General features: G+C 45.7%; 1 pseudogene; it reads left to right on the top strand.

The window, feature by feature from the left end:
- Window positions 1-10,696: 10,696 nt before the first annotated feature.
- Window positions 10,697-13,740, top strand: LOC102707885 (annotated as a pseudogene).
- The last annotated feature ends 6,900 nt before the right edge of the window (window positions 13,741-20,640 follow it).

Here is a 20,640-nt window from a genome sequence, read left to right as displayed (position 1 = left end):
TCTCTTCTTCCCGTACTTGTCATGTGCATTTCCTCCTCAAAGTGTGTGACATCTTAGCTTGTGAGTAGAAAAGTAGAGATAAAAATGTGAGGGAGATGATGTTTGAACTTTAGGACATACGGCGAGCTCGCGGTTTATACTTTATACTGGAGTAGTCATCTGTTCAACTTAATTTTACTTTCTTCCCAGTTTACGTACAAATGTCCAATGGGGTTGTACGAGCAAGGAGGGATCCATCTGATTCGCCACCGTCATTCACACGCAAACAATGGCATGTCTGCCGCGAGCACGGGGATTTTGTCCGATTGCGTATCAATCTTCACCGAGAGCCAGCACTGCAGATGCATGCTTCGTCTTTTATCTTGGACAAGCAATTTTTTATCTAGAGTAATTTAGACTGGCCGATATATACTTAGATCATTGGAATGTGAATTGGATGCAGCCTTTTGATACAAGACATCACGCAAAATCGTTTTCAGCTGCAAAATTAATTAGAGACAGGAGGATATTGCACGCATTGCTGTATTGCACCCAGCACTCTGTTGCAGTATGTGGTCGCATGCTTGATGTGCCGTGCCGATTGGAGGGGCCGAGGAGGGGGTATCTCCAAATAGTGCCATTGTACAGTGGCGCAATGGGCACGGTCGCACGGACGGTCGCTTTCTAGGGACTTAAAGCTGATCACCTCAAATCAGATCCCATTCACTGTGATAGTGTTTTCCCTCTTCTCCGGATGCCATGCATTTCGGCAAGGACTCGTTGTTGCTCGCTTCGTCTCTACAGTAACCATCTGCGGCAGGCATAGCATAAGGGCAAGTATAATAACAGGTTATAAGCTGGCTAAATGCTTATGTGGAGAAGAGAGGAGATGAGAGAGTGTAAGCGGGTTATAAGCTTGTAGCCAGCTTAGGCATAAGAATCAATAAACTCAGTGAAAGTGACATGTGAGTCCTGTATTAATGATTAAGAACTAACTACTATTTGAGTCGACTAAAAAAAGACTACAAGAAATTTTATAGCCAACTTGTTGGCTATACTATTAGCCTTGCTCCGACACGTTGCTCGGGTTAGCATAACATTTCGGTAGAGGGTGATTGTTTGTGCATTTTTAAAAGCCAAACGATATATTTGGAAACGAAACATAAATATTTTTATATACGTATTTTTACCGATATAAAAGATAAACTGAAAACAAAATTTTGATGAAAAATCCAAAAATTAAGTCAAAATTTAAGATCAAAAATTTAAATTTTGATCTATAAACATAAGTGAAAATAAGTGAAAAGACGAGGTGCTAATGATTTTCGATACAAAACGGCTTGATCTGACCGTCCGCGCCTCGATCCAACGGATGGCGACTGCCCAAAGCGCACCATGCGCGTCCGGTTTCCACGGATCCCCAACTAATCTAGCGTGGTTTGTGCGGGGTGCCTGCGTGTGAGCTGTGCTGAGAGGGAGGTGCGTGCGTGCGTGCGTGCAATCGTGCATGGACCGGACCGGTGGGTGGGGCGGCGCCCCAGGCCGCGGGCACGGGCGGCGCGCGCGCAGGGAGACGGGACGAGACGAGACGGAGACGCGAGCTCGAGTGCTCGGCGCATGGGGCCCTCTCCCCCATGTGGGCTTGTCCCGGCGACGCGATAGCCATGGCCATCGCCATCGCGCGCGGCCAGCTTGCGTCCCCACGCCGCACGGCGCACGCCGCGCGCACCGAGCGGCGCGGCCGCGCAGGCGCATTTTCTCGGGGGGATATTTGGCGGAACGTACGTGGTACGTACCGACCGTGTTCTACTCCTCCTCCCCCCGCTCGTGCGTCGGCGACGACCCACCCGCCGGCGGTTGGGAGTAGGGAGCGAGCGGGGCTGTTGGGGACAAAAATTCCGGGCTGGAGTGTAGGCGTAACGACCGGCGACTGACACCCTTGATTAGTTCGATTCGAGCACACAAATATTACAATACGGTGCCATTCACTTTTTTTAATGCTTTAAAGCTCGCTGCTAGTGTCTAAGTTCGGATTGAGATTTTTGAGAGAATTATATATCTATATATCCGATAGTGCACCTGCTATGACTAATAACTTATTGTCCCACGGGATAAATCAATGATCCAGAATTATCTAAATCAAACGAATGGTCCAGATCGACACTACATCATCACTGTTATGCATAGGAAATTTTGTCTATATATTAGAAACCTTCTATAATAAAATATGAATATATACACTTTCCATATATATAGCTACTATAATTATGCTATATATTGTATGTGTATATTCCTATAATTACCAAAAGTAACGAAGTAGTAGCTTGTTGATTTTTTTAAAAAAAATATAAGATTAATTATTATACATACAAATAGATTTCTGAATTTCTTATGATTAAGCTTTTTAATTAAGTTTTTCTTCCACCTGATACGTGATTTGTAGTGGATTTTTGTTAGATTATGATAGAAAAACATTGTTCAATGGGATTGTATGAATTTGCCTAGATACTTCATTTTACATGAATTAGGAGATAGATCCCAATTGTATTTTATGGAAGAATTATACGTATGTCTTCAAAAAGATTTCTATTTAGCACATATTTAGTATACATATGTCTTAATAGCATGGTGAATGGTATGCATATGGTCATAAAATTTTTTAAAGTTGAATATGACTATGATAGATAAAATTATGCAATGTCCGAAACATAAATTTTCTTTTAATTACTTGATTTTCAATATCAAACGTCACCATTCATTAGTACATGTATATTTAATATAAGACTTGAATCAAATTAATGTGCAATTAGACTTATTTTAGAAAAAATAATTTAAATAATATGAAATTAAATGATGTATATAAATATTATGACACTATAGCATTAGCATGGATATATTGCTAGTATGGTGGAAATAAATGAATTTTTGGGGACAGGGGTAGAGCTACATTGAAATACAAAGGGGCACAACTCGTTATTTTTATGCTTTGAACCCAGTTTAGGTTGCCATGTGTGATTAAATTTAAATTGAGGGTGCATATATAATGAAAAGAGATTGAATTCTAATTTAAAAAATTGATGAGCCGAGTTGCTAGGATCCTATTGGGCCATTTTGAATTTAGGGGTGACTATTGGGTCATTTTGGGCTACTATGGTGTCAGGGCTGGGCTGTCTTTGGGCCAGATCCGGAGTAGTCAAAGGGTCAAGAATAAGGGAAGCAGGGCCCTCCTTGCCTCTAGGCTCTAGCTGTGTGAACCATTGGTCTCACCGCCGCAAGCTCCCGTCATCTTCTTCTCTCTCTTTCTCCGTTGCTGCCCGCGGACGCAACTCGATGCTTGGCCACGCCACCATGGCACCATTGTTCATGCCTCGTGTCCACTCGTCGTCGGTCGATGCGCATGCTTGCAGCCTGCTTGCCATTGCTGCTCACAGCCGCGAGTTGCCGCTTGCCACCACTCGTGTCTGATATGTTGGGCCGCGCTGCGCTTGCTCGCCGCTGCTGTACTTCTGACCGTGAGCTGCCACTCAGCTGCGGCCTTAGCGCGCAAGCGCCCCCTTCTCGCGTTGTTTCTCATCACTGCTCCCCGCATGCAACCTCGCTTCGCCCCACCATCTTTCATCACGGTGATGGCGCAGCGCGCGCGGCGCACGAAGCCATGGGTGGAGCTTGAGAGGGGAGAGGAAAAAAGGCAGAAAGTCTCAGCTATTTGGTTCAATTTGGATGTTGTGTGTATTGCCAAAGTTGCAGTCGATATATAACGACTACACCCGGTCCCAATCCATCTCTTATCCATCTCTGGTGAGAAATTTTTGTTCTAAAGCATCTGGCAAAATTTCAAAACTGCGTTATTTTTTAATTATCTAGATTATTAGAAGAAAAAAAAGACCATTTTATTTCTCAAACTATTTGATTAGACCACTTAGCCCTTTACACTATTTCTTTTACCATATGAACTATTAAAAATAGGAGTTCTTTTTTCCATCCTTAAGAAGACAACATGAGGTACCACTGTTTTCTACTACTCCTATAAAAGGGAGTAGTGGTTGTGGAGGGTGATGATGAATCTGCCACCTACCCCACCACCAACTCACTCCTATTTTTTAAAATAAAAAAATTGAGACCTATATATCAAACCACTTTTATTAATTCTATTTTAATAAAATGCTAATGATATTTTTTAATAAGATCCCGTTGCAACACATGGGTAATATGCTAGTCTATATAAAATTTGATACCTTCTAGTATCTAAGGTACTAAGAGATATCAAATTTTACTTAGAAAATATCTAAGGTACTAAGAGTGGTACCTCTTGATACCTTCTCAAGTATGGTACAATTGCTCTTAAAATAGCCCACCTCATTACTTCATAATATTTATCTTTATTGTTATTGTTAACAACAAGTTGTATTTTAAGATGATGCCCTTATCTTTTGGCTTTTGGTTATGCTTATAATCCAAACTTTGAATTTATAACCTTAAATTTAGAGTTGTCTTTGAGGTTTTTTTATTGAAATTTATTTTTCAGTTTTAGCTTTTAGATCGATATGAACATGTATATAAAAATTTTATTCGTAAATTGTTTTTTAAGTAATAGATAAAAATATTTTCAAATTTTTTCATAACTATTTGCTTGAACTTTAAAATATTGACTATGACTAATGTGGAGAGAGAAAAACAAAATAGAAGTAGTTTTAGAGACTGAACCATATTATGAATAGTTCGGGAACGTAAAATGAGAAAAAAAAATAGTTTAGGGGATAAGTGCTCCAATTAAATAGTTCAGATGAGTAAAATATGTTTTTTCTCTTATTAGAATGAAAATATAAACATACTTCACATATTTGTCTAAACAGATCAACTATCATGTCCTTCAATAATTCCGGGTGAATTTCGCATGTGCTATTGAAAGCCTATTATCATATTTGATGTTTGTACAGAGGCTCTGAACAATGCTAATCCGAACTAGGGAAATCTAATATATATAAAGCAATAGAAAAAGTAGGCTCCACGTCGTCTTTCATCGGCTAGAAATTAACACGTTAATCGAAGAAAAAGAGAAAAATACACACCGTTAGATTATGGTGGGTCCAGATTATAACGGTTTAGATTGATACTAAAAATTCTGAGATTAATCGATAGAAAATAGAAGAAAAAAGAAAAAATATATTTTCTAAATCGGACATCTACAATAGAGTAACAAAAAGGAGAAAAAAACTGCCAACCGTGCACGGACGGACGATGAGCTCCTCCTCCTCGCCTCACCCCGCCTGCGTGCGTGCCTGCCTGCCGCCTTGGCTTGGCCCCGGCGAATAATAAAAAAAAAAGGGCAGAAAGAGCTATTATCACAATTCACACTATAAATATAATTTAGAAACATCTAAATTTTTGATTAAAAAGAATCAGATTAGAGATACAATATAGAAATTAAAAATAGAGAAAAATAAAGAAGAGTCCATGTGTAAATACAGTTTTAAAAAAATTCAAATCTTAATTAAAAATTTTAAAATAATTGATGTTGAGGGAAGAGTGCATCTATAAATACAATTTGAAAAGAACAAGATTAGAAATACAATTTAGGAATTAAAATAAATAAAAAAGTCCATATGTAAATACAGTTTAGAAAAATTCAAATCTTGATTAAAAATTTTAAAATAATTGATGTTGAGGTAAGAGCCCATCTATAAATATAATTTGAAAAGATCTAAAATTTTAAAAGAATCAGATTAGAAATACATTTTAGGAATTAAAAATAAAGAAAAAAGTCCATGCGTAAATTTAGTTTAGAAAAATTCAAATCTCGATTAAAAATTTTAAAATAATTGATATTGAGGGAAGATCCATCTATAATACAATTTAGAAAGATATAAAATTTAAGCGAACCAGATTAGAACTATAATTTAGGAATTAAAAAGAGTACATGCGTAAATACAGTCTAAAAAATTCAGATCCTGATTAAAAAAATTAAAATAATTGATATTGAGGGGAAAGTCTATATGTAAATACAATTTAAAAATTCCGGTTAAAAAGAATCGGATTAGAAATATAATTTTAGAATTAAAATAAAGAAAAATAAAAGAGTCTATGCTTAAATAAATCCCAAATTAAAAATTTTAAAATAATTGATATTGAGGAAGAGTCCATCTATAAATACAATTTGAAAAGATGTAAAATTTCTAATCAACAACTAAAAAGTAATTAGAGGCACTATATAGCTACAATTTATAATGATGCTAGCCGTGCAATATGTGCGGGCCACCGTACTAGTTTATGTACATCGGATCTGTGGGTGGTACGCACCCCTTTTCTCGCTAAATTCATTTCCCCATCCCGACGCACTCCATATGTCTTTGCTTGATTTTCATCACGTTACTATGGCAATTTTATCATATTTAAAAATGTACATTTAGTTACCAAAATTTACACAAAGAAATTTTGTACTTTAAAATAATAAATACCTAAAGTTATAAAATTTCACGCTACAATCCCGCTCTCTCCCCCTCTCTCTTGCGCGCGCCAACTTGTTCCCGTCTTTGATGCGGAGATGGAAGTATCGAACAAAAAGCGCCGCCGATCTGCTAGGCAAACGGGTCGCGAGCGAGCTCCCGTGGTAAGTGCAGCTTGTTCCTAAAACCCTAGAGCGATTCCCCTAGGTCGAGAAATTAAGAAACCACGAACACAATGCGGCTGATGAGGAAGATGAGCACGGTCGTCATGGAGGATTGCCACTCTTCTGCCACCTGCCGTACATGCTCGTCCGGCGGCGGCGTCGTGTGAGGTCCGCGTCCGCCTCAACTCCTCCTCTGTCGGGAGGGCTAAGGACGTCGACAGAGGCTGCAAGTGGCCGGTGGTCCTCCGGGACGAGCGGCTGAAGATGCCGCCGTCGACATCAAGCGCCGCCGTGAAGAACACCACGGCCAGGGCGACGACGACGCCTGTCGTGCGAGCGAGAGGAGGCGCGCAGGTGGGCCGCCGAACGGGCGGCGCGCTAAAAGGAAGAGACCCATCATGCCCATGGCGGCGCCGGCCCCGCCGCGGCGGGAGATCAAGAATCGCAGTGACGGCGTCGGGCAAAATTCGCAAGAGAGCGCACGGCGCACCGATGCAGACAGCAGATTGTGCGTCTCGCCATCAACGCCGGCGGCGCGACCGGACCCTTTGACGGCACAAGATCCGCTGAGCACCGCCATCGCGACGGCAAGTCCACTTGTGCTTATGCACATGCGGAGGGAGGAGGCCAGACGTACGGGAGCTGGCCAAGATGGTCAGGACCGTCGAGTTCAACGATCCATAATACATCTCACCCATGGACGAGCTCAAGCCCTAATCATGGCGTGCGTCGTTCTGACAATTTTTGTAGCTCTTCTTAAGGTTCGAGATTAGCATGTATAACCATATCTGTTGACATCATTGGCAGTTTTGTTGTGAGACAAATGGCGAGCAAATGCTCTGATGTTAGAAAGAACGTACATATGGTACCGTTCATCAGATGAACTACGACTGTTCGTTTTTTTGAAAGAAGAGTGCCAACTCAGCTGTAATTGAGCTCAGAATGAACTAGGATTTTATGTGTGCCATAGACGCTCTTGCATGCAGACACCCAGATAGAACAACAGTTTTCTCGAAAACCGGTTTTCGAAACCTTGACTACCATTGCCTCCCTCGCAAATTTCGTTTGTCTATCTCCATCCTCCGTGAACTCGTTCTTATGGCATCACCGTCCATCTGTCTAAACACATCGTCACATACCCTAAACTCGAATCATGCCCGACTAGCTCCAAGAAGAAAGAACTCTGATAGAGCATCATCACAGAAGAAAGAACGTTGTTGGAGCAAGAATCATTGAAAAAGAAAATTAAGATCCAATATAGTAACAAAATTACGCAATTGGTACGTAGTAATTGATAATGAACCTTGCCGTGTGATTACGAGTTTATACGCTAATACAGCGCAAAGGCATGATTATTTGCTCTTGGCCTGGTTCTGATAACTTACCAAAAATACAGAGCACGCTTGGTGGTGTCGCAAGCCTGTCCTCGGTTCGAACCGAGCGGACGCGTTTCCATCCAAAGTTGAAGGCAATCCGACGGACGTCGCAGGTTTGGACCTCCGATCGAACGGACCACATGAACCCATTCAAAACGTGGCAGACGCGCGCGAGACCTCCTCTTCCTCCCGCTCTCTCCCGCGCGAACGACAGCAAGACAGCCAGAGTGCCAGACCGCGACTCCGCCTTGAAGGGCCGCCTCTCTTTTTTAGCCAGCCGCTCTGAGATTTGCAATTCTGCATCCATCCTTCGATTCCACTGCAACTTCTTCCTAAAACCCTAGAGCTAACTTCCCCTAGCTAGGGCTTAGCAAGAAGCCATGAAGGATGCGATGAGCGTGCCTGACGTCACGAAGAAGACGAGCGGGGTCGCCCTGGAGGATCTCCCGGCCTCCTCTGCCACCGGCCGTGCTCCGCCGCCGCCGATCGAGGTACGTTCCCGCGTCGGCCTCAACGCCGCCTCTAAGCCCTCCCTCGCGAGGGAAGATGGCAGCAGCAGGGGAGGCAAGCGTCTGCCGATGCTGCCGCCGCTCCCCACCAAGCGCCGCCGCGAAGTCTACGACGACGACGACGCCGCCTGTCGTGCCAGCAAGAAGAAGCAAGTGGCCGAACCGGCGGCGCGCGGGTCCTCCACCTCCACCATGGTCAGACCGACGCCGCAGACGTCGCGCGCCAATGAGGAGGGTGCCCCTGCGCGCTACGCCGCACCGCGCGCGTTCAGGAACCGCAAGGACGGCGAGCGCCGCCGTTCGCGGGGGAGCGCGCCAGCAGCGAGCAACCTGCGCGTCCCGCCGCCGGCGCCGGCGCCGGCGCGGATGGATGCCTTGTCGGCGCAAGACGCGCTGAGCGCGGTCATCGCGAGCGCGCGCCAATTTCAGGACAAGCAGAGGGACATCGCGCGGCGCAGGGAGGAGGCGCGGCGGGAGCTGGCGGAGATGGTCAGGACCGTGGAGTTCAACGATCCCTACATCTCACCCCTGGATGCGCTCAAGCCCTGATCTGATCGATCACGGTCATGTCCTCAGAAGTTTTGAATCCCTTCATAGGGTTTGAGGATTGAGGTGACTAGCTGTTAATCGAGCATGTGTTATTGTCGTATTAATGTCTGAATCATTGGCAACTTTGCTGTGAGCCAATGGTCCGACATAATTCTTTTCATTGAACCTGTTAGTAATCATGAAGAGTAATACAAGATATAACTATAATATCTATTGTGAACTGAACAATAAAGCTGTTATAGTAAACTAGCAAGGTTGGCCCGCGCAAATGCACGGCTAGATTTAAGGCATTTTATGTTTTACTCTTATCTCTTTTAATCTTTAATCTCTAAAATATGTGATTGCATACTTATCTCAATTGTTGTCTATTTAGGTATAATTCTATTGAATATTTATCTATTTGTATTTTTTCTTTAAACATATATTAATTGTGCCATGGTGTGTAGTAAGCTTGGAAACATAGCTACATGTGAGAGCTTGTTAACTACGACCCTTTAAACTCACTCAACTCTATTAGATCCTGCTCGTTAAAATATGGGATCACCATGATCTAACGACATAGACTTTTTTCTTTTTCTCTAATTAACGTGGTAATTTTACCATCCAGGTGTTCTGTGGTAATGATATATATGGTACTAAATTTCTTTAATATGTAAACATGAAATAAGAGGGATCAATGGGCTATAATATACACAAATGCTTTTGTGAGAGGAAGAAAACAAATGGTAAAAGGTGAAATCTGACAACAATAGCACTTTGAAGAGATCAAATCCGGGGACAATAGCACCGGCCTTGAAGGATTTGTTCTTTTACTATTTTGTTTGCTGGCTGGTCTGACTAAAGTCTTATTGTTTTTGCTTGGTATTTATTAGGGAGAGAAATTTGACCTTATTGTGTCCTATTTCTAATATATTATTGGTATTTATTGTGTTCTATTGGGTTGTTCAAATCCCTGTTTTCTTTATTAGTATGTGGAGCAAACTTGTGTGATCAATCCTGATTACCACATTTAAGCTTAGTGAGATTTGAATCAGTTGGGTCAAAACACTTCGTTCTCGAGCCATCCAGCATACAAGCGCACACAAACTGGCCACAAGGTCCAGTGGCTCACATAACACAAACTCTCGACCCCCCCCCCCACACCCATGGACCCCATTCTTCCTTTCTTTTCTCCGCCCTCTCCCTTTTCATACGCCGGCAGGGAGGCAGCGCCTCGCCACAGCCGGTTGGTGAGCTCCCCCTCCGCGCTCTCCCTTGCAGCGGCACAGGATGGGACCCTCCTCTCATCTTCCCAATCTTCTCCCTGGCGTTTGCTCCCATCTCGTCTCCCCCCGGCTTCGCCCGCCGCCTGTGCTGCTGTCCCGCAAGCGGAGCCGCAGACGTCCTGCATCCTCACCGGTGAGCTACCATCCTTCCATCCACATCCTCGTTCTCATTTCTCTCTATCCACGCACTTTTTTCTCTCCCGGAAACCGCGTCATGAAGCCTAGATAGGTTCTCTTCTCGATCCGGCTTGATTTCACAAAGAACTGGATTTTCTGTTCCCAAAATTTGGGACATTTTGACCCGCCCCCTGCAACTGGGTTTCGCCTTCATGAAGTGTTGTTGCAGAGCCTCGAGCTTGCTCTTCTGACTGCAGCCAGTCCAGGCAGCCGATTATCGCAGGAGCCACATAAATGTCTCTTGCTGCTGCTGGTGTTTCTGCACCTTCCCCGGCGCCGTCATGGGCGTACCAGATCCGCATGGCTGCCTCCTAGGGCCAATTCCTCCACGCCGTCTCCCTCTTCCTGCAAATGCGCAGCTCTGTTGCGCCCGATCGTCTGTTCCAGCCTCCCTCCCCGCTGCACTCAAGTCCTGCGCTGCCCTTGGCCTCGGCGCCCTCGCTGCGTCTCTCCACGCACTGGCCATCCGCTCCGACGCCTTTGCTGACCGCTTTAGTGCCAATGCCCTCCTCAACCTCTATGCCAAGCTCCCACATTTTCATCGCCCTTTTGGGATAGATAGTTCATGAAGCCTAGAATCAGCTTCATTTGAGAGCATGCAGAAAGTGTTTGATGAAATGCTCGTGAGAGATGCAATGTCTTGGAACACTTTGATATTGGGATGTGCAGAGAAGAAGATGCACCAAGAAGCTCTGAGCATAGTTAGGGAGATGTGGAAGGATGGAGTTAAGCCTGACTCGTTTACCCTGTCAAGTGGGCTGCCAATCTTTGTGGAGCACGCTGATATCAAGAGAGGCATGGTGGTCCATGGGTTTGTTGTTAAGAATGGGCTCGACAATGATGCTTTTGTTGAAAGTAGCTTGATCTATATGTATGCTAACTGCATTTGATTGGATTACTCTATGAAGGTGTTCAACAGCTTCTCAGATTGTGATGCAATTCTGTGGAATTCGATGCTTGCAAGTTGTGCACAAAATGGGTCAGTTGACGAAGCTCTTGGAATATTCTGTCAGATGCTGCAAGCTGGAGTGAGGCCTGTTCCAGTGACTTTCTCAAGCCTTTTACCTGCATGTGGCAATTTGGCATTGTCACGTCTTGGGAAGCAGTTGCATGCCTATTTGATCCGTGCCAGATTTAATGATAACATTTTTATATCTAGCTCCCTTATTGACATGTATTGCAAGTGTGGGAATGTTAGCATTGCTCGCTGCGTCTAATGGGATACAACCACCTGACGTTGTATCATGGACTGCAATGATCATGGGTTATGCATTGCATGGTCCAGGAACCGAGGATTTTGTGTTGTTTGAGAGAATGGAGTTGGGAAATGTAAATCCGAATCATATCACTTTTGTAGCAGTTTTGACTGCATGTAGTCATGCTGGATTTGTGGACAGGGGTTGGAAGTGTTTTAACAGTATGTCTGACACTATGGAATTGTTCCTTCACTTGAGCATTGTGCAACACTTGCAGACACCCTTGGTCGTGCAGGAGAGTTAGATGAAGCATATAATTTCATCTTTGAAATGAAAATAAAACCAACTTCAAGCGTCTGGTCCACCTTGTTAAGGGCTTGCAGAGTCGACAAAAACACTATTTTAGCTGAGGAAGTGGCTAAGAGGATTTTTGAGCTTGAACCTAGGAGCATGGGATCTCATGTAATTTTGTCAAACATGTATTCAGCTTCTGGGAGATGGAATGAAGTAGCACACCTGCGGAAATCTATAAGAAACAAAGGTATAAAGAAGGAACCAGCTTGTAGTTGGATTGAAGTGAAGAACAAATTGTACGTGTTTTGTAGCTCATGATAAGTCCCATCCTAGGTATGATAACATTGATGCAATGAAAGTTTACTCAGAAGAGATGATTCGTCAGGGATATGTTCTCAATATGGAGATGTTTTACATGACATTGAAGAAGAGCAAAATAGAGATGTGTTATGTGGTCCTAGTGAGAAACTTGCAATAGTATTTGGTATTATCAGCACACCACCTGGAACAACAATACATGTGATGAAGAATCTCCGAGTTTGTGTTGATTGCCATATGACAACAAAATTTATTTCAAAGATAGTTGCAAGGGAGATTGTTGTGCGTGATGTAAACCGATTCCACCATTTCAAGGATGGGAATTGTTCCTACGGAGATTTTTGGTGATTCAGAAATCAGGATGTCTTCAAAAGATTGAGGGCATGTTTGCTAGTGCTTGGACACCCCTCTCCAGGGCACCTTACAGTCGATATCATGGTGGCATTGGGTCTTCTTCAGTCATCATCTTATGCTACATCTACTACTATGTAAATGTCATGTGAGTTACCCGTACGTTTCTGGCAGCCCCATGCTTGCAACTTGTCCGAACACCAAGCAGAGGCTGCCACCACTTTAAACCTCTGCCATATACAAATATTCTCTCTGCAACTTAGAAATCAGGTAAATCTTTATGCACTTATAAGATGCCTGGTCGATGTACTAGCTGACATGCACCGGAATCTTAGTGGCTCTGTGATCCTTATTCCTCTTGACCTCTCCCAGGAATTCCAAACTCCCCTTGCATTCTTTAAGACTGTCTTATGACAGCACGGATGTTGGCTCTGGTGGGGATACCAGCAGGTGATCTGTGCTCGATACGACTGGTGCTCCCGAGGATGGAAGAGACTCACGACTGGCACTGCAGGGGATGGAATAGTCACTGCCCTGTCTACTTCCCTTCTGTCGTCAGTATCTGTTGTGGAGAGATGTGGCTGTGGGTAAAGCTAGATGATGTCGTCGTTGTACACTTGTCTACAACGCTATCTTTTGCACCGTCTAAATTTGGTAATATTTCAATCCGTCGTATCATCTCCTGTGTGATATTCTAATTTTTCAATTAGATTGCAGCTCTTGTGCCACGCACCACGCTTACATCTGTTGTTGTACCTATGGATTCTCTTCAGCCAGTGAACTATAGAAAGATGCAACTGGCTGAGGCAGTGAGGCAGGCACCACATTTAATGACGATGGCTGCGAGGTCTTCAGCAACCCTGAGGCCGAGTTGCTGAGATCATGGATTTCTTTTTACTGGACACAATAGATGGATTCCTTGAATATCCTTGCCAGAATTTTCACCCTTTTCTGTTTTTAGTTTGTCAGCTTAATACATATTTAGCTCTCAGATTAGATGACAAAGATGCTTATGGCCGCTCTATGCAATACCGAGATTTTCATATAGTAAAGTTTCTTTACATCGTCATTTGTTGAGCTTGATGTATTTCAGTGGATTTAATTGATTTTTTTGGAGGTTTTTACCTGGGTGTCGTTAAAAATAATGATGCAGCCTCTGTGTCACTAAAAAGTTCGAGCCTCCCTCTATGCCATCGTTGAATTTTATCGCGCCCTCCACACCATTCCGTCTGTTTTTTGTGCTAACGATGGGTAACTACGTATTAAAATGATTTAGAATGATTTAGTTGCCTTTAGGGTCGAGTGCCGTGGTCTAAACTCTCAACTGGAGCCCGTCGTAGCAGGTGACCGAGCTGTGACTGATTCTTCTCATCATCGAGCTCTACTGCTCGGGTTGGCGTTCTTCGAATTGAATTCGTTTTGACTGATTCGTTCTGCAATTTAGCTGAATAAAATGGCAGAAAAAAAAAAGAACAAGGCGAATTGAACTAGCTGTGTAGTTCTGGGTCGCGTCGGTTCTTTGACTTCTGCCGAAGTGTGTGCTTGCTTTCATTCATTCTTTGTTTCTTTACTCACCAAGCAATAGACAAAACTGCCCTCATTAATTGCACATTGTGAACACAAACTTAACAGGAAACCATGCATATGTGTGTTCATGCAAACCAGAAAGCAATGTTGCATGCTGCCTCCAGATCGCCCAGCGCACGGAGCAGCCCGGCCAGAACTGCCGCTGCTGGCATGCATCCTTGCTGATGGTGCATGCATACACATCGCCCAGCGCCAGCTAACGCCGGTCTCCCTCCGCCCGCAGCGCCTGTTCGCCCGCGTCCTCCGCCGGAATTGCCCGCGTTGGCCGCTGCCGTGGCCGCCGTCCTCAGCGTTGGAGGCGCCGCCATACCCCGCGTCGTACCCGTCGCCGCCGCCGTTGTATCTCGCCATCTCCGGGCTGGAATGGTTAAAATAGCCTCCAAACCCTAAGGGCAACTAAGTTATTTTGATACGCTGTTACTCACCGTTAGAAAAAAACGAACGGAACAGTGTTAAGAGCATGATAAAGTTCGACGATGGTATAGAGAGAGGCTTAAAACTTTTTAGTGATACAGAGGCCGACACCATCTTTTTTTTAATAACATACATGTAAAAAACTCTTTTTTCTGACTTTGTTCATATGAAATTTCTCTTACTGCTTAACTTGATCCTTCAAATACAGAATGTGCAAAAAAAAAATGAAGCCTACATTCCTTCTGTGTTTCTCCCATCTCAAATTCAAAGGAAAAGGTCAAAGATTTTGTTCATGTTTGACGAAAAGATGTCAAGGTGCTATTCTAGTAACCAGAATAACATTTCTCCCTCTTTTCCCAAGTTTAGCAGGTATCATGACTGATAAAATGTATATATAGTACAAATGAAGCCGAATTGACGCTTGAATGTAAAACAGCATTCCATGTTTCGCGGTACCACAAAATAAATTGATGGGATTCCTCTAGCCTCTACCAGGCTGATAGAGAGCTTTTAATCCTTCTGGGCACCCTGCTAGTTGCAACTTCTTTTGTGCTACTTACGATGCATGCATCGTACTACCATATCTCACTTTCTCTTCAAACTTACAACTGATTTAAATCTTTGTTACAAAACTGTCATAAGAAAAATCATAAAACTGTCATAGACAACTGATTTACAATGCTTATTTTTAAAAAAAATTGAAAAGTGTACGGAAAAAGTCTACCAAAGATCCCTAAACTTGAATACGAGTTTGTTTTTCGTCCCTTAACCGCAATACCAGAAATGTCTACCCCTAAACTCATAGAATTCGTCCGAAAAAGTCTCTCAGCAGTATTGACTCTTCTTTTGATCGGTTTTAGTGACATAGCATCCGATGGATTCCACGTATCAGATTTTTTAATTTTTTTCTCTGTCCTTCTCCCCCTTCCTCACCTCTCCAGAGAGCGCCGGCGGGGGCATGGGCGGGGGAGCCCCGTCGGGTTGGTGAAGATCTCGTCGCCACCCCATGGCACCACCTGCACCATCGTCGCTCCCGGTGGAATATGTGAATCAGAACCTGTTTCATCTCGATCATGAACAGGGAATAGAAGGAAAACTATACTCTTTTGCCGTCACCTAGCCATGAACACGCATTATCAGCTAAGACAATATTTTCTGTGCAAGACACCAATTGGGTTCAAACAAACACATGGCAGGAGTGAACTAACGCACAAGTTTACCAGCACAAAACAGAGTTCAGACATTCCCCTCCAAGCTCAATTCACAATCCATTTTCTTTCTAAACTTCAAACTCGTCCAACTACTGATGTTTTTCAGACAGGTGGTTAATCTGAGTACCAAAAAATACAGAGCCATGGAATACTAATAACTTGGCACCCGTTTTACACGTACGGCGACGCTTCTGCCAGTTTTTCTGTGGAAGCGCACGTCTCCTTCCTTCGCTGTATAAAAGCATAGGAGAGTAGCCATCTCTGCGTCCATCCAGGATTCGATTCGCGCGAGCTTCCTAAACCCTAGAGAAACCCAGAGATCTCCCGCCTCCCTCGAGCTGACCGCCCTGAAGCGAGGAGGGCTCCGGCGTTAGCAAGAAGGAGGAGGCGAGCGAGACGGAGGAGCGCGTGTCTTGCACCAGTACAACCAGACCGGAGGCGGCGGCGTCGTGCAAGAAGGAAGAGACGACCCTGCCTGGCCCCACGCGCGCTGCCCTCCGCGATGACGCCCCGGCCGTGCGATCAAGAACCGCAAGACCGGCGAGAGGAGGCAGCAGAAGGACTCCAAGAACGAGAAGCCAGCTCACGCCTTCCGCGAACACCTGCGGCGGTGAACCGGCGCCGTCGTGCAAGGTACGCATCCGCATCAAATCCGCCAGAGTCGCGGCGGGGCCAGGGGAGGACGCCGGCAGGGTGGCCGAGCGGCGGGCGGGTCTGCGAGAAGGAGCCGCTGCCGATGGAGCCGCTCTCCACCAGCACCACCAAGCGCCGCCGCGAAAGCGAGGAGGGATCCGGCGCTAGCAAGGAGCCGGAGGCGGCGGCGTGCAGGAAGGAAGAGACGACCCTGCCCGGCGCCCACGCTGCCGTCCGCGACGACTCCCCGTGCGATCAAGAATTGCTAGACCGGCGACAGGAGGCAGCAGCAGTAAAAGGACTCCAAAAACGTGCAAGAACGCCGAGGAGGGAAGAGGAGGACAGCGAGGGCGCGCGACAATGCACAAGGATGAGCAGCCCATGCGTCCAGCCCTCACCGACGTCGTCGCCATCGCCGTCGCCGTCGCCATCGCCGTCGCCGCCGCAGCCGCCGGCGGCCGCGCGGCTAGATCCCGATGCGGCGGAGAACTCGCTGCGCGCGGCCATCGACAAGGCCCGACCGGTCATGCGGAGGGACGTCACGCTGCAGAGGCAGAGGTAGGCGGCGCGACGGGAGCGGGCAAAGGTGGTCAGGACCGTCGAGTTCAACGATCCAAACATCTCACCCCAGGACGTGTTCAAGCCCTGATCATGGTGTCCGGGGAAGATTTCTGTAGCTTCTTTTAGGGTTCCATCCGTAGTTGTTACTTGTTAGCCATGTGTTTCTGATACCATTGGCAGTTTTTGTTGTGAGCCAATGCTTGTTCATGATTCTTTTCTTGAACTAGAACTGAGCAAATTGCTCTGCTGTCAGTAGAAGATAAATAAATTCAGATGTACACTGCCTATTCTGAACTGCAAGTGATACAATTCCAAGAAACGAATGCCATTTCTTCTTGTTGGGACTGATTTGTCATCAATCAGAAGTAATCGTCGTCACTGAACTGAGTGTTTTGTCAGCTCAGTTACTACACTATCTACGAACAAATTTTGCATGTACTGAATTCGGTACAATTACCATGAACATGTGGGCTAGAGTTGGGTTTCAGACAAGCCAACTGAGCAGTGAGCTCGCAAAAGCCACTCAATCTGAACGGACAACACAATCTTTTAGATAATGGATATCATTCCAGTCTCTGACACGGACGACGCATATTCAGGTCCATTCTCCATAGACCTCCATGGAATGGATATATATTGAACTTATTGTATGTTTGATCAAAGTTATCACTACAATGTGAACGACGAAATTAGCTCATAGTCAGAACACAGATGCATTGTCTGACAATCACTTGATCGAAAAATTCCCAGCTTTGGTGAAGTACCAGTCATGCAAGAGTTGTTTAGCGGAGAAGTGTTCACTGTCAACGGAAAGCAGAAACCAAGCAGCTCTATTACATTCTCGCCAATGCTGCAGGACTGATTGGAATAATGCCAGAGGATGAGACCAGAGAGAGCATCGATAGGAACATCTGTTGAGTTGACAGGGATGATGTCTTCCTCCATAATTTTTTCAGACAGGTGGTTAATCTGAGTACCAAAAATACATAGATACTATAATAAGACCATGGCCACGTTCGCTACTTATCCTAGATTCTTGTGCAAACGTTTCTCAACTCATCGGTGTATTTTTTACGAAAATTTTCTATTAAAAAATTACTTAAAAATCATATTAGACTATTTTATATTTTTATAATTAATAATTAATTAATTATATACTAATCTAATGCTACGTTTTTCGTGTTAGGTAAGTTAACTTATCACAGTCCATGCTAAACGCGACCCATGTTTAGTTCCCAATTTTTTTTACCAAAAATATCATATCGAATCTTTGTACATTTAAATAGATCATTAAATATAGATGAAATAAAAAACTAATTACATAGTTAATGGGAAAATCGTGAGACGAATTTTTTGAGCCTAATTAGTTCATGATTAGACATAAGTGCTACGGTAGCTCACATGTGCTAATAACAGATTAATTAGGCTCAAAAGATTCGTCTCGTGGTTTTCAGTCAAGCAATAAAATTTGTTTTTTATTCGTGTTCGAGAATTTTTTTCAACGTCTGATCAAACTTTCGATATAACACCTAAAAATTTTTATTTCACCAACTAAACATGACCGGCAACCGTTTTACACGTACAGCTCGAACGCGGCGACGCTTCTGCCAGTATTTCTATGGAAAGCGCCGACTGGAAGCGTTCGTCTCCTTCCTCCGCTCTATAAAAGCAGAGGAGAGTAGCCATCTCTGCCTCCATCTAGGATTCGATTCGCGCGAGCTTCCTATACCCTAGAGAAACCCAGAGATCTCCCGCCTCCCTCGAGCTAACCGCCCTGAAGCGAGGAGCAAGAAGCACCTAGGAAGAGACACGAGCATGGTCGCCGCCGGGGAGACGCCTCCCAACCCTTCCGCAACTACCTGCCGCGCCGAGCCGGCGCCGTCGCGCAAGATACAACTCCGCATCAAACCCGCCAGAGTCGCTGCGCCGGAGCCGGGGGAGGACGCCGGCAGGGTAGCCGAGCGGCGGCGGGTCCGCGAGAAGGAGGAGCTGCAGATGGAGCCGCTCTCCACCAGCACCACCGAGCGCCGCCGCGAAGGCGAGGAGGGCAACGGCGCTAGCAAGGATGAGGAGGCGAGCGAGACGGAGGAGAGCGTGTCTTGCATCAGTACAACCACATCACCGGAGGCGGCGGCGTCGTGCAAGAAGGAAGCTACCCTGCCGGGCGCCCACGCTGCCGTCCGCGACGACGCCCCGTGCGATCAAGAACCGCAAGACCGGCGAGAGGAGGCAGCAGGACTCCAAGAACGTGCAAGAACGAGGAGCCCGCTCACGCCTTCCGCGACCACCTGCGGCGGTGAACCGGCGCCGTCGCGCAAGGTACGCAACCGCATCAAACCCGCCAGAGTCGCGGCGGGGCCAGGGGAGGACGCCGGCAGGGTGGCCGAGCGGCGGCGGGTCTGCGGGAAGGAGCCGCTGCCGATGGAGCCGCTCTCGACCAGCACCACCATGCGCCGCGGCGAAGGCGAGGAGGGCTCCGGCGCTAGCAAAGAGCCGGAGGCGGCGGCGTGCAAGAAGGAAGAGACGACCCTTCCCGGCGCCCACGCTGCCGTCTGCGCTGACGCCCCGTGCGATCAAGAATTGCTAGATCGGCAACAGGAGGCAGAAGCAGTAGAAGTACTCCTAAAACTTGCAAGAATGCCGAGGAGGGAAGAGGAGGACGGCGAGGGTGCGCGACAATGCACAAGGATGAGCAGCCCGTGCGTCCAGCCCTCCCCAACGTCGTCGCCGTCCCCGTCCCCGTCCCCGTCCCCGTCGCCGTCGCCGTCCCCGTCGCCGTCGCCGGCGGCGCAGCAAGATCCCGATGCGGCGGAGAACTCGCTGAGCGCGGCCATCGTCACTCTGCAGAGGGAGAGGGAGGCGGCGCGACGGGAGCTGGCAAAGGTGGTCAGGACCATCGAGTTCAACGACCCGTACATCTCACCCCAGGACGTGCTCAAGCCCTGATCATGGTGTCCTGCAGGGAAGGTTTCTGTAGCTTCTTTTAGGGTTCCATCCGTAGTTGTTAGCCATGTGTTTCTGATACCATTGGCAGTTTTTGTTGTGAGCCAATGCTTGTTCATGATTCTTTTGTTGGACTAGAACTGAGCAAATTGCTCTGCTGTCGGTAGAAGATGAATAAATTCAGATGTACCATGTACGTTGCCTATTCTGAACTGCAGGTGATAAAATTTCAGATGTACCATGCAAATTGCTCTGCTGCCGTTTCTTCTTGTTGAAACTGATTTGCCATCGATCAGAAGTTATCGTCGACACTGAACTGAGTGTTTTGTCGGCTCAGTTACTGCACTATCTACGAACAAATTTTGCATGTACTGAATTCGGTACAGTTACCATGAACATGTGGGCTAGAGTTGGGTTTCAGACAAGCCGACTGAGCAATGGGCTCACAAAAGCCACTCATCTGAACGGACAACGCAATTTTTTAGATAACGGATATCATTCCAGTCTCTAAAACGGACGACACATATTCAGGTCCATACTCCATAGACCTCCATGGAATGGATATATATTGAACTTATTGTATGTTTGATCAAAGTTGTCACTACAATGTGAACGACGAAATTAGCTCACATTCAGAATACAAATGCATTGTCTGACAAAATCACTTGAT

Source organism: Oryza brachyantha, chromosome 7, assembly GCF_000231095.2.
Source record: "Oryza brachyantha chromosome 7, ObraRS2, whole genome shotgun sequence".
NCBI lineage: Eukaryota > Viridiplantae > Streptophyta > Magnoliopsida > Poales > Poaceae > Oryza > Oryza brachyantha.
Note: the sequence above shows the minus strand (reverse complement) of the source record. Positions and strands in the feature narration are given on the sequence as shown.